At 51.4% G+C, this 14591-nt stretch overlaps 1 pseudogene; it reads right to left on the reverse strand.

The window, feature by feature from the left end:
• Positions 1-14097: 14097 nt before the first annotated feature.
• LOC114206435 (large ribosomal subunit protein uL15 pseudogene) lies at positions 14098-14591 on the reverse strand (annotated as a pseudogene).

Consider the following 14591-nt stretch of genomic DNA (forward strand, 5'->3'; position numbering starts at 1 on the left):
TCAAGATGGCTGCCGAGAGGTGGGGTGGGAAGAAAAGACCAAGCTATTAGAAGGGGGGATATGGGAACCAATGTCCTAAAGTGTCAGCATGCTGGTCAAAGAAAGGAGAAATTTTCCTATCCAGAACAGCTAACTGGACATGAAGGAGAGGAGGAGACGGGAGAAGCTGTTTGTTGAGCTGCCACTGTGTACCAAGAATGTCATAGCCAGGGCGCCTGGGTGGCTCAGATGGTTGAACATCTGCCTTCGGCTCAGGTCATGATCCCAGGGTCCTGGAATTGAGCGCCACATCGGGCTCCCTGCTTGGCGGGGAGCCTGCCTTTCCCTTTCCCTCTCCCTCTACTGTTTCCTCTGCTTGTGCTCTCTTGCTCTCTCTGTCAAATAAATAAGTAAAATAAAATAAAATAATTTCATAGCCATTCATTCAGTCCTGTCCACAGCCTAAAAGGTAGACTACAGAGAGGCTCAGAGAGGTTAAGTAACTTGCACAAGTTCACACAGTCAGGAAGTGTTGGATCCATACTCCCAACCCAAAGTGCCCAATTCCAGAACAATCCTGCACCAATCTAAAACAGGGTTTTCCTTGGTGCACCTGGGTGGCTCAGTTGGTTAAGCATCCAACTCTTGATCTCAGCTCAGGTCTTGATCTCAGGGTCATGAGTTCAAGCCCAGCATGGAGCCCCCTTACAATAAAATAAAATAAAATAATAAAATAAAATATAAAATAAAGAAAAGAAAAGAAAACAGGTTTTCCACACATCAGTCTGTGATTCCCATATAGCACCTGTACTGTTATTTATTTTATGCTTTTCTAAAATCAACTTTAAATCTACCCACTTAGCATCATCCCAAACAAAAATATCTGTGTCAACGTACAGGTTTGATTTTTACCCCCCTAATGTATATTAAACACATAACCGACATGTGTCACCCCCAATCCCCTTAAGTACTATCCACCACACTTGGGGAAACACTGTCATCAGAACTAGGGATCATGTGCTCCTTTTGCCTCATTTCACATTTGGGGAAATTGACCTCCAGAGGGGCCATTGACTTGCCTAAAGTCACCCAGCACTCAGTGACAGAGCCCGGACTCAGACCTCTTAGGGCAAGTTCCCTGGAAAGTTCACAGCTTCTGTCACAGATACCTCACTTTGAAGAGTGGTCAGATTCTCTCCCAGAACTCTCAGTTTTCTTCTGCTCCATCCCAGGGTCTAGGGAATCCTGCCAGGCCAGACCCTGGGACAGGGTAGGGAAGGGACAGGGGACCTGAAGGCCACTGCCTAAGCCATACTACTCTGCCTCATGAGGCTCTCTGAGTTCAACTGACCCGCGGTTTAAAAGCAGCCGGAGACAAGCTACATTGAGGATCCAGGTCACAGAAATCCAGGCCAGGGTTTTCACTGGGCTCAGTTCTCAATGAATGAACTGTCTGGGCCTCCCCTATTTCCCAGTCACCAGAGAAAGGAGAAGAAATGGAAGACTCCCATGAGATAAGGGCTGCAAGAAAATGCTAGACTGGAATTAGGGAAATTAAGAATCAATCTAAATTTAACAGAAGTGGAGACAATACTTTCTCTCAAGGCTTGTTCTAGAAAGGGTGTGCAAATTCATGGACTATTCTCTTCAAGACATTGGCCTCTGACTGGGGCACCTGCCAGGTGCCCTGGACTGGAGATGAGGAGCTCCAGTGTTCCAGGCTCAATGGCATGGCCTTGGACTTGTCATTTTGCCTTTCTGGGCTCCAGTTATATCACTTGGGGTGGGGGTCCGGGGGATATGATCTCTGATTCAGGGGGCCCAGCTAGATCTCAGAGAAGAGAAAACCCAGATCTGACCTGGGGAACCTCCCCTTCTGAATCCTGGTTTCCCCACAGGAGAACCTGCCAAGATGGGGAGATTGTCTGGCTCCTACTGTAAGTATATAGCCATCTGTCTAAGGAGGCCTCCTGGAAGAGCTGGGTCCCTCAAACTCTGATTCCCTGAGTGAACTAGGGACAGGTCTTGGGGTGCCTTGGTTTCCCTTCTGCCCACTGGGTGCCCCAAGGCCCTCCAGCCTTAGCGAGACGGTAAGAGGCCAAGAAAGATGTGACTGGTGAGTCTTCAGGGACTGATAGTCCAGCTCTGCAGCTGGCAGTCTCACACAGATCGCCCCCTAGTACAGGACAGAGAAGGCAATCAATGGGATAGGGAAGGGCCCTGGACAGTGCCCAGGACTCCCGTTCAGGTCAGCATCTCTTGTCCTGGCCAGCACATCTTGGCTCTGACAAGCCAGGCCTTGGGAGGGTCAAGATAGCCAGGGGTAGCTTTTAGATAAGGCAAGGCACTACCGATAAGAACCCAACCTGCCCCCTCCATCCATCCTGCCCACCCAGGGAAAAGCTGCCCTCCTCACACAGCTTGGACAAGGGGCTGCACATCATCCTAGCTTCCCACAGTCGTGTCCTTATTCCAGCCTCCCAGGTGACCCTGATGGGGAAGCCCCAGGGCATTCAGAGAGTCAGTGGGAATGGAACCGGAGCCTGAATGCTGGAGTCCTTGAAGGGGGGCCATCTAAAATCTAGAATTCTGGCACTAGCTGTGGGACCTTGGGTAATTCCTGCCCTTGCCCTGGCCTCAGTCTCCCCACTATGGAGCCAGAGTGCCTGGTCACTAAGGACACTCTTAGCCCCCTTTTTTGAGGTGCCAGACCTGTGGCCACCTAGGAAAACCTAGGAAGCATCAAAATTTTCTTTCTGTTGGGAGAGAAAGGGCAAGCTAGGAGTCCCCAGCACTCACCTGTGGCTGTGAGGAGGTACTGAAGTGAGCTGGGACGAGTGGTCTCTTAAGTCAGAGACCCCAAAGAAGATCAGGGAAGGCTCCTAGGAACCTTGATGAGGGTGAAAGCACTTCCACCTTTATAAACAGCTTGTGCGCTTGGCCACGCCCCCTGGAGCTAGGAGAGAGGGAGGGGCGGGCTAGAGTGTGTGGGGGGGTGATTCTAGGAAAGAGGGAAAAGGGAGGGAAGGGGGTTGGGAAGTGGGGAAGAAGACAAGGTTGGGGGAACTCAGAGGGACAGGTCGGAACCCACTATGGGGACTCCTCATCCAAGTGCCAGCAAGTAAATGGGTGAGGGCTGGGGACACCTGAGACCCCAGTTCCAAGGTCCCCATGGACAGCGCAGACCCCAACTGAGGTGGGGATTTGAAGGAGAAGTCTCAAGAAAGCCCGAAGACCCGGTATGGGACCCTCCATCCCCGGGTGCGGGGACCCCTCAGCCTAATTTTTGCATCCACTGGAACACTGGGCTTGCAAGTGCCTCCCCCCCCTTGCCACTAGTTGACGGTGGCCTGGCAGGCGGGGCGGGGCTGCCGTGTGTTGACCTCTTTCCCCCGGGTTACCGAGTCCGGGCTCGCGTGAGAAGCACGGCGACCCCAGCCCCGAGGTCACCGGGGCCGGAAGGCCAGAGGCGCCGAAGGGCTGGCTTCGTTCCCCAAGAGCCCCCAGAGCCCGGGTGACTAGCCGACGTCTGAGCTCCCCGACAGACAGACGAGAATGGATGGAAACGCGCAGTCTCGCTGAGCGCTCACTGGCCCTCACTAGCTCTAGGGCCACTTTGGAATGCTGCAAACCCGGGGTACCTCCAGCTGGCACCCACAGGCCCTCGAGGTTCCCTCTTGACTCCCGGGGCTGCTAGCTCATTGGCCGGGCGGAGAAATCGGGCGGCGAGTGGGGCTGTGCTGCGGCGAGTGGGGCTGTGCGGCTAGCTCCCCTTGGCGGAGGAGAGGGGGACCCTCCGGCCGGGCAGAGGAGGGGGCGCCCAGCGCAGAAGCCTCCCCGGGCTAGCGTGCAAGTGTCTAGTACACCCCTCAGGGGGCAGAGGTCACGCGGCCCATCCCCGCCCCACCTGGCCGGGGGCGCGGTGCCCGGGAGTTGCGTGAGAAGGGCCCGGAGACGGGCGCAGCCACCCAGCTGCCAGACTCCCCACCTCGGGTCCCGGCACAGTCACGCGAAGGGGAGAGGAGTCGGGGGCGGGGCTCTTAAAGAGCCGGACTCTAGGCGAGCCTGGAGGTGAGGGAGGCGTGAGAGGAACGGGGAAGCCTAGCTGGTGAGCGATTGGACTGAGCGGGCGGGCGGTGCAAATGGACCAGGTTTGCGTGCGGAGCTAGGCTTTTGCCTGCAAGCAGGAGCCTGCGTGTGTGGTATTTGTGGCCCACGCCTGTGGCAGGACACGCAGCCCCAGCGCCACACGGCTCGCCTGGCTGGCTGCCTCAGACGCTGCCCCTGCCCCTGCCGAGCCCTCCCGCTGTAGAACGCACGCGGGGCAGAGTGGGGGGAGCCGCATTTGCTTGTCTTGCTGATCCTGTCCCCAACTAACCACATCACCCGCCCTCCCCGCCGTGCTCCCCGACCCAGTGAATGACACTTCCACCCGCTGGCCCAACCAGAAACAGAGCCTCATCCCGCCCCTTCAACGCTCCACTCAAACATTGGACAAATATTTACCAAACGCCTAGTATGTGCTGGGCACTGTCCTGGATGCTGGCGATTGATATACAAGTGAACAAAACTGACACTGCTCCTGCTCACATGGACCTTACATTGGGGACGGGACGAGGCGGGGCCAGATAATGCATAGAAAATGTCAGAGGGTGAAAAGTGCTTTAGAGAAAAATACAGGAGAGAAGGGGTAGAAAACCCTGGGGAAATTTGCAAATCAAAATAGGGTGGGTGGTCAGGCGCGCCTGGCTGGCTCAGTTGGTGGAGCAAGCGACTCTTGATCTCGACGTCGTGAGTTCAAGACCCACTTTGGGTTTGGAACCTACTTTTAAAAATAGGGTAGTCAGAGAAGGCCTCACTGAGAAAATGACACTGAGCAGAGGCAAGAGTGTGGAATCAAGACTCAAGGCGCACAAGTATCTGGAAGCAGAGGAAACAGCAAGTTCAAAGGCCCCTAAAGGTGGTCCTTGGGAGGGGGGGGGCCAGGACCAGGTGCACTGAAAATGGGCAGTGGTCTTGTGAGGGATTTCTCCTAGCATCGAGTGACCCCCTCTCCAGGTACAGAGAGCACCCCCTTGAGAAACATCTGTGTGTGAGCGGGACACATTGTGGGGTCTGAGGCAAGGAAGATCTAGACTGTGTGGAGGGTAGGCTGCTGCCCCCCTGACATCTGTCCAGCCCCACTGCCCTATCCTCCCCGTCCTCCCCATCCTCCGCCGGGACCCCTTCATTGCTCCCTAGAGTAAAAATAGCCTCCAAACCTGGTTCCCACTTGCCTGTCACTCCCTCCAATTCCTTCTCAAGCCTGTGGCATCCAGAGGGGTCTTTTCAAAAGTGGGAAATCTCATTCTGTCACAACCATACCCCTTCAGTAGTTCCCATCTGAAGGAAAACCAGAATCTTTGACAGACCCTACCAGGCTGGACCACCTCTACTTCCTCTTTTTTTTTTTTTCTTAAGGTATCACACTTTTAATTTTTTTTATTTATTAGAGAGAGTGCACATAAGCAGGGGGAAGGGCAGAGGGAGCGGGAGAAGCAGGCTCCCCACTGAGCAAGGAGCCCCACCACTCCTGCTTCTAATCTCCCCTATTTTAAATCTCATCTAATGGACACCTGGGTGGCTCAGTCGGTTAAAGTATCCGACTCTTGATTTTCGGCTCAGGTCATGATCTCAGGATCATGAGATAGAACGGGGAGTCTGCTTGAGATTCGCTCTCTCCCTCTGCCCCTCCCCCACTGCACATGCCATCTCTCTCTCCCTCTCTCTTTCCCTAAAATAAATAAATAAATAAATCTTTGGAAAAAAAAAATAAATAAGGGCGCCTGAGTGGCTCAGTCGGTTAAGGGTCTGCCTTGACTCAGGTCCTGATCTCAGGGTCCTGGGATGAAGCCTGGCATCAGGCTCCCCGCTCAGCGGGGAGTCTGCTTCTCCCTCTCCCTCTGCCCTTTTTCTCCCCAATCCCCCCCCCCCTGCTTGTGCTCTCTCTCAAATAAATAAATAAAATCTTTAAATAAATAAATAAATCTCAGGTAAAACATCACGTCCTCTGGGAAGCCCCTACCCCACCCCAAGTCCTCCCCACAGCTAGTTCAGTGTCTCCTGATCTATGTTTCCAGCACTCCTCCATAGTAACTCTCAGGGCACTTGACCCTTGCTATGACCTCAACCCAACTTGTCATTCCTTCCTTCCTCCATGCCCTAACACGGAACGAACCCCAGCCTGGGGGAAATAGATTAATAAACCAAGCCTTTGCAAGATATTAATAATTGGTAAAACAATTAAAATCCAGCTCTTTTTTTTTAAGATTTTATTTATTTATTTGAGAGAGAGAGAATAAGAGCCAGAGAGCACGAGAGGGAAGGGGGTCAGAGGGAGAAGCAGACCCCCCGCTGAGCGGGGAGCCCGATGCGGGACTCGATCCCGGGACTCCAGGATCATGACCTGAGCCGAAGGCAGTCGCTTAACCAACTGAGCCACCCAGGCGCCCTAAATCCAGCTCTTCATTGCCATGCCTCCTCCCCAGGCCTGGAATGCCCCCCTTATATTCTTCTTAGTCTACCCTCCTGCCGAGCCCCTTACCTGCCCCCACCCCAGGGTCTCAGCCTTCTCACAGTTCCTGGAGCATTTCCAGATTCAGCACAGGCTGTGTTTGGGGCATGCTTTCCATCTCCCCCGTGGGAGAGGGGTTTGTTGTGGATCTTACTGTCTCTCCATCCCCCTCCCCACCCCCCATGGCCTTCAGCAGTGCTGACCAAACAGTCGTGGTTGGTCCGAGACCCTCAGCCCAGAGCCCTCTCCCCTCCTCACTGCCCCACTGTCCCCATGTTCCTGGTAGCAGATGGATCGATGGTTAGGGAATCCTAGCCAAAGATCTTCTCACGCAAAGGCATGTGAACTTTGACCCAGGACAGGCTGTTGAGCTCCACACCAATGCCCTCTAACCTCCTGCCTGCCTCCCTCCTTCTCTTCCTGGTGATTTGGAGGCCCCTTTGTCTTGTGGGCTGTTCACTGACACAGGGTTGGCAATGAGAAGTGCAACGCCTCCCATAACCCTAGTGCACCAGACTCCTGTCCAGGAGTATGGGGAAATGGGGGGCCCTGACCCAAGGGCTGAACCTGTCCACCTTTGGACCCCTGAGGCTTTGCTGGTAGTCTGGGACAAGACACTGTGGTGGGTAGAGTCCTGACCAGGAAGCAAGGGGCCAGAGTTCTAGACTCTGCCTCAGGGCCTTTGTACTTGCTGTTCTCCTCCCCCTGGAAACTTTCTCTCCAAATCTTCCTGCCTTACTTCCTCATATATCACTTTCCTAGTATGCCTTCCTTAGTCATCCTATGTAAAACTATACCCTACTCCTAGTCTACCCCCCTCTTCTCAACTTGAGTTTTATTTGTATATTTCCAAATTTTAAATGTACTATATATTTTATCATGCTGTGTATGGTCTATGTCCCTCGACTAGAATGTAAGCTTAAGCAGAGTGTGGACTCTTGTTTGTTTTTTGTTTTTTTTTGTGTTTTTCTTTTAAGATTTTATTTATAGGGGTGCCTGGGTGGCTCAGTCAGTTAAGCGTCTGCCGTCAGCTCAGGTCATGATCCCAGGGTCCTGGGATCAAGCCCTGCATCGGGCTCCCAGCTCAGTGGGGAGACTGCTTCTCTCTCTCCCTTTGCCTGCCACTCCCCCTGCTTGTGTGTGCTCTCTCTCTCTTCTCTCTCTTACTCTGAGAGAGAGAAGAGAGAGAAATCTCTACTTCAGAGAGTATGAACGGGGAGGAGCAAAGGAGAGGGAGAGAGAGAAGCAGACTCTGGGCTGAGTGCAGAGCCCAATGCAGGGCCTCCATCCCACAACGCTGAGATCATGACCCGAGCCAAAATCAAGAGTGGGACTCTTAGCCAACTGAGCCACCCAGGCACCCCCTCTCATCTGTTTTGATCAATGCTTCATCAATAGCAAACTGGCACATTGTGAAAGCGTATTTGTGACATAAGTGAATGGAAACATGCAAAACTCCCAAATAGGAAAACACATCTAGTTTTCAATAGCAGAGGCCTAGTGAGATTCTGGGTCTTTGTAAGCAGGGCACCAGGTCCAAGGTGGTCAGCCGAACAGATCCTCCCCCCCAGATCCTTTTTTCAGCACCTGCTCAGTGAGTCAGTCATTCTGTTCCCAGAAGACAGGCAATTGGGCACCACCCTGCCTTCAGAAGCTCATCTCAGCCTGGCCCAGATCAGGCATCCTACCTTATGCCTCCTTCACTTCTGTCCAGGGCCAGCATCTGGGCAAGGCCACATGGCTGACCACATGGCCATGGTCACCAGAAGTCCTCAATTTCTTTCCATTTCAAAGCCCCCTGGTTCCTCTCAACGGGCCCACAATCGGGTTCCCTGCAATAATCGGCAGAGGGTAGGCTCTGGGGTGGCCCTCAGCACAGAGAGCTCTGCAGGATTGGGATGAGAGACCTCCGTATTTTGATAGGTGGGGAACAGCTGGGAAGGAGCAGACCTGGGAAACTGCACAGAGAAGGCTGGGGAACGGGGGAGAGTGCCCACAGGCTCTGGGCTAACTCTAGAGGGCAATGGAAATGAAGGCAGACCTTCTTCCTTTTTCTCTTCTTCCTTCAATAGCAACAGATATGATTAATTTAGACCCATAGTATATGTCTGAATTTGACTAATTCTACTCAGGTTACCAGTTGCCTTTACTGTTGGGGGAATATTTACCAAGCCAGTGAATTGTGATAACAGCCTTGCACAGAAATGTTTGGCCTGCTGAAGGGGGTGTTGGGCATGCTGAGGGGAATGCTCTAATTCCCAGTTATAGATGCCCTTTTATATATAAACACCGGGGTCTACTGAGAATGAATGTTCTCATCCTCTCATCAAAGCAAGACCTCTGCTTTGTCAGCCAAATGCTCGTGGATGACCTCCCACTGTCTCTGCCAAGGAGGTGGTCTCATTCAGACCTATCAGGGCACAGCCTGACTGCCCCACCAGCCAGGACCTGGCCACTCGACCAACTAAGAAACCCTTTCCCACCTGCCCCACCACTTGCAGACACACGATAGCCATTCCCCCCCACCTTGAGGTCTCCTCTTCCTAACACCCTCCTCAACCCCAGTTTTGTGCAAGTGTCCTCCATCTTCCTTTTCTGAGCAATGTGCTTTGGAGGAGACTGACCCTAGCCCCCCAGCCTAAAGCAGTGGGTGCCAGCTGCTCTGCACCAGCCATTGTGGCCCCAGTTGCCTTGCTGGTGATTGGATTAAACACAGATTTATGATAGGATTCTGGCCAATGATATGTAGGAGAAATCTGGTTCATGATAGGAATCTGGTTAAGAAAGACTGGTTAAGGGGCGCCTGGGTGGCTCAGTCATTAAGCGTCTGCCTTTGGCTCAAGTCATGATCCCAGGATCCTGGGATGGAGCCCCCAGTCTGGGTCCCTGCTCAGCGGGGAGCCTGCTTCTCCCTCTGCCCTCCCCCTGCTCATGATCTCTCTCTCTCTCTCTCTCTCTCTCTCTCAAATAAATAAATAAAATCTTAAAAAAAAAAAAAAGACTAGTTAATGATAACAACGCATCACAAAACCTTCAGAAAGAAAGGAGAATGTTTTTTGGACCATTTGTATTGTTTTGTGTGTGAAACAAGGTCCAATTGAGGCGGCTGCCTAGGGGCCTGGGAGGGGCTGAAAGTCAAGGCCACTGCTCTGCCTAAGGGTGCTGGGTCCTAGAGAGTGCCTGCACCACTGGCCAGGAAGACAGAGGCTCCCAAGAGCCTGAAAAGGCCCAGCATGCCCACAAAAGCCTCGTGGCCAGCAGGGAAACAGAAGGCAAGAGCTAGAGGTGTGGTGGAGAGAGACTGAGATTCTGCTTGAGTTTTTATTCCCCAGGATGAAAATGGTTTTCATCCTAAGTTTGTCGAGTGGCCAGTCACCGGCAGGTAGGGCAGGCAGGCTGTTCCCCAATAGGTCTGAATGAGACCACCTCCTTGCAGACACTGTGGGAGCACATCCAGGAGCATTTGACTGACAAAGTTTTTTTGTTTGTTTGTTTGTCACTAAGAGTAATTTTATTATAGATGGGACCAAATACTTTGTGGAACGTATTTGTCACTAAGAGTAATTTTATTATAGATGGGACCAAATACTTTGTGGAACGTATTTGTGATTGTTTACTGAAAGCCACAGGAAGGACAGGGGAATTCCCTTAATGAAAAAATGCTTCAAGGCAAGCTATTCTGAAAACCAGGGTCAACTGGGACAGCTTTTGAGAAAGACTTCTTCACTTTGAAAAAGGATACATGGCAAGAGGTGCAGTCCTGTCCCTCTGGCCCTGGTCATGTCTGAATGTGATGGCTGGAACTGCAGCAGCTATCTTGTGACCAGAGGGAGGCAGCTTGGGTCAGAAAGCCGAGGTTCCAAGGATGGTGGATCACATATTTGCAAAGAACCCATTTATTATTCAGGGTCCTTGCAAGAAACAGGATCCATTCAAACTGGGTCATTGGGGAGAGTTTAATAAGGACGATTTACAAAGGTGTGGGCAGGGCTTGGGGAAACCAACACAGGATAGTGTGGTACCATACAGTTAGTAACAGAGAGAAGCCTCCACTCTCTTGGGCTGGAAGGGACAAGAAGAAGGTGTTTCCCTGACCCAGAGAAAGACAAAGGAGAGAGGACTGCCTGGCAGGAGCTGTGGCCTACCATAGTGACATTGCTGGGACCTGTGGAGAAAAAGTACCCCAGCCTCATTCTCTTCCCACGCTCGCATCTCACGCTAGTGCCTCCTATTGACTGAACCCAACAAGGAGCCAGAGGATGGGGGCAGCCCACTGATAAAGTCTGCAGAGTTCAGCCTCTCGGTGCACAGAGCAAGAGAGAGGGGTTAGATCTGGAGGACAAAGAGGAGTTTCAGTAAGTCTGGAATGATCTCATTCATCTGTTTGCAGGCTTGTTGTCAGTCTCCTCTGTGAAGGCAGGGCCTATCTTGTTCACTGCTATAAGCATCCCCAGAACACGCTCAGATGTGCAGTTCAGCGAGTTCACGTGGGTGGCGGTGTGGAGCACCGCTTGGAGGGATGAGCTGAGGAGGGAGCCAAGAACTGCGCTGGTCAATACGGCAGCCATGAGCCACATACGACTACTTCAATTTAAAATTAAATCGAGGGCGCCTGGGTGGCTCAGCTGGTTAGGCAACTGCCTTCGGCTCAGGTCATGATCCTGGAGTCCTGCATCGAGTCCCGCATTGAGTCCCGCATCGGGCTCCCTGCTCGGTGGGGAGTCTGCTTCTCCCTCTGACCCTCCCCCGTCTCATGTGCTCTCTCTCTCTCTCTCTCTCTCTCATTCTGTCTCAAATAAATAAAATCTTTAAAAAAATTAAATTAAATTAAATTAAATTGAATTCTGAGGCACCTGGGTGGCTCAGTTGGTTAAGTGTATGCCTTTGGCTCACGTTGTGATCCCAGGGTCCTGGGATCGAGTCCCACATCGGGCTCCCTTCTCCAACTGCCCCTACTCATGCTCTCTCTTTCTCTCTGTCAAATAAGTAAATAAAATCTTTTTAAAAATTAAATGGAATTCAAGTTTAGGCTCTCACTTGCACTAACCACATCTCAAGTGCTCCATAGCTGCCTGTGGCTTATGGCTACCCTCTCAGATGGCACAGCCAGAGAACATTTCTAGCACCACAGAAAGTTCTATCGGACAGCACTGGCCTACAAGTGGTGAGACCAAGTAGGGGGTTCCTGCAAAAGCCCAGGCGGGAAGCAGTGCTGACAGCCTTCTGCAGAGAGTGCCACAGGAATGGAGAGAAGGAGTGAGACCCAAGAGGTATTTAAACAGTAGAATCCTGAGAATTCTACTAGTGGTGAATGACAGAGAAAGACTTCCAGGATTCCCAGGTTTCCAGCTGGGGTGAGGATCAGAGGGAAAGTGTGTATGCAGGGAGGTGACATGCTTCATTTGGGCATGATGAGGATGCTGTGAGAGGGGGTTCTTGGGGTGGACACACGCAGCAGTTGATTGGATGTCCAGGACTGAAGCTCCAGGTCCATATCTTGTAGATTCGAGACCCCCTAGATTTAATGACTCACCTGTGTCCACCAAGGTGCTCCTTCTCTGCCAGGTCTGGGCACAGAGACGAAAGGGATTCAGCCCCTGCCTTCAAGGGGCCCACAGTCTCAGCTGGAGTTTGGGTTAGACGATGGGCCAGCCAAAAACCACAGCTCCTTGTGACCTGAGCCGTGGCAGAAGTGAGAATGGAATAATGAGAGGCACAAAGAAGGACTCACCCAAGGAGCAGAAAAGGGGTTGTCAATTACTGAGTCCTGACCAACAGCCAGACTGATGAATGTGCACTGAATTAATTTGTTGAGTGACCCAGGAGTGCCCTTCACCCTTCCCCTCACCTTTAACTTAACCAAGCCCTATGTGTTTCCCTGGGATCCTCTCCTCAAGATAGGATTGCTATGAAGCTAAACCAGAGACCTTAAGCACGCAGCACAGAGCCTAGGGCATAGCAGGTGCTCAATAAATTTTAACCATAAGGATTATTGCAAGTTCCATAAAACCGATGCAGGAAAATGCCCAAAGCAGAGTCTTCACAAGCTCTTGTGCCGGTTAGCATTCTTACTTGGGAACACTAATTGATTCAACAAATCTTATTCTGAATGCATGCTGTGTGCGAGTCCCAGTGGTAGAAACTAGAGATAAGAAGAGAAGCAGAGGCTACCTCAACCTTTAAGCTCACAGTCCAAAGGGGAGGCAGCACGAAGGAGGGCAGTGTGGAGCCTGTGGTGACTGCTGAGCAAGGTGTAGAATGACAGGCAGGAGGTAGCCAGAGAACACAGGATGGGGCATGAGTTTCAAGAAAAGGGATAGACATATGGAGAAGACGATGGGGGTGGGGGCAGGCGGTTCATGGGGGCAAACAGAGCCAGAGAGGTGAACAAGAGCTGCTGCTGAAGCCTTTGGGTGCTAAGCAAAGGAATTTTTTTTTTAAGATTTTATTTATTTATTTGACAGAGAGAGAGAGAGAGGTCACAAGCAGGGGGGAGGAGGAGAGGGAGAAGCAGGCTCCCTGCTGAGAAGGGAGCCCGATGTGGGGCTTGATCCCGGGACCCTGGGACCATGACCCAAGCTGAAGGCAGATGCCCAACCAGGCGCCCCAGGAGTTTGGTTTTTATCCTGAAATCTATGGGAAGCATTGAGGGATTTTAAAAAGAGAAGTATTCAATACACACTCCAGAATGGATAAAATGAAAAATATTAAAAATATTCCATGGTAGTGAGCATGAGAAGCATGGACCCTCATACATAGCTAGTGGGCATATCTAGTATGTTGAAAAATTGTTTGGTAGAATCTACTAGCACTGGACATATGTCTAGCCTACGACCTAGCATGTCTACTCATGGGTCTATACATAGCAGAAATACATATAAGCACATGTGCAAGGGGCACCTGGGTGGCTCAGTCAGTTAAGCATCTGACTTTAGTTCAGGTCATGATCTTGGGGTCCCGGGATGGAGCCTTGCATCAGACTTTCTGCTCAGCAGGGAGCCTACTTTTCCCTTTTCCTCTGCCCCCACCCCCGCTCATGTTCACTCTCTCTGTTTAGGTCTCTCTCTCTCAAATAAATAAATAAAATCTTTTAAAAATCTATTAATTAAAAAAATATACATGACCAAATAAACAGTACACACAGCATGATTTCATTTATATAAAGAACAAAAACAGGGACACCTGGGTGGCTCAGTCGGTTAAGCGTCTGCCTTCAGCTCAGGTCATGATCCCAGGGTCCTGGGATCGAGTCCCGCGTCGGGCTCCCTGCTCGGCGGGGAGCCTGCTTCTCCCTCTGCCTCTGCCTCTCTCTCTCTCTCTGTCTCTCATGAATAAATCTTTAAAAAAAAAAAAGAACAAAAACAGACACAACTCATCTACACTATTAGAAGTTGGGGTTGCGGTTACCCTTGGGGAGGGAGCACAAGGGGGGGTTCTAGGGTATTGGTAATGTTCTGTGTCTTGATCTGAGGGCTAGTTATGTGGCTTTGTTGAATCTGTAAAAATTCAAGCTGTACACAATAGCTGCACTTTTCTGGATGGATCTTATAATTTAAAAGTTTTTTTTTTCACTTGTTAGCATTTAATGAACGCCCTCAAATGTGGCTTCAAGCTACTAGAACGCAGGCACCCCCGACACCCTTAATCTTCTCCTCTGCTCTTCTACTGAAGAATTTGGCCTTCGCGATGACAGGCTGTTTTGGGAGTTTTCCCTTTCCCAAAACTTTGTAGTAGCCCGATCGCACCACATCAATGATAGGAGCAGCTCCAGTCTTGTTTTTGGCAGCATTTACCAGTGTCTGCTCACTGACCAAGGTCCACAGTTTATCAAGGTTGACAGTTGGGCAGAAGCTCTGGTTCCTCTTTAAGTGGTAATGTCTCATACCACCTTTTCCAAAGTATCCTGGGTGATATTTGTCGAAGTTGATCCTGTGGTGATGCATGCCACCAGCATTACCCCGGCCTCCTGGGTGCTTCCGGTGCTTGCCGATGCGGCCGTGGCCGTGGCTCACATGGCCCCGAAGTTTCCAGATCTTCCTCAGTCTGGATGGCATGTCGG

This window comes from Eumetopias jubatus, unplaced genomic scaffold, assembly GCF_037043125.1.
Source record: "Eumetopias jubatus isolate StellerSeaLion01/CBP00866 unplaced genomic scaffold, mEumJub1_p1.0 scaffold_7, whole genome shotgun sequence".
NCBI lineage: Eukaryota > Metazoa > Chordata > Mammalia > Carnivora > Otariidae > Eumetopias > Eumetopias jubatus.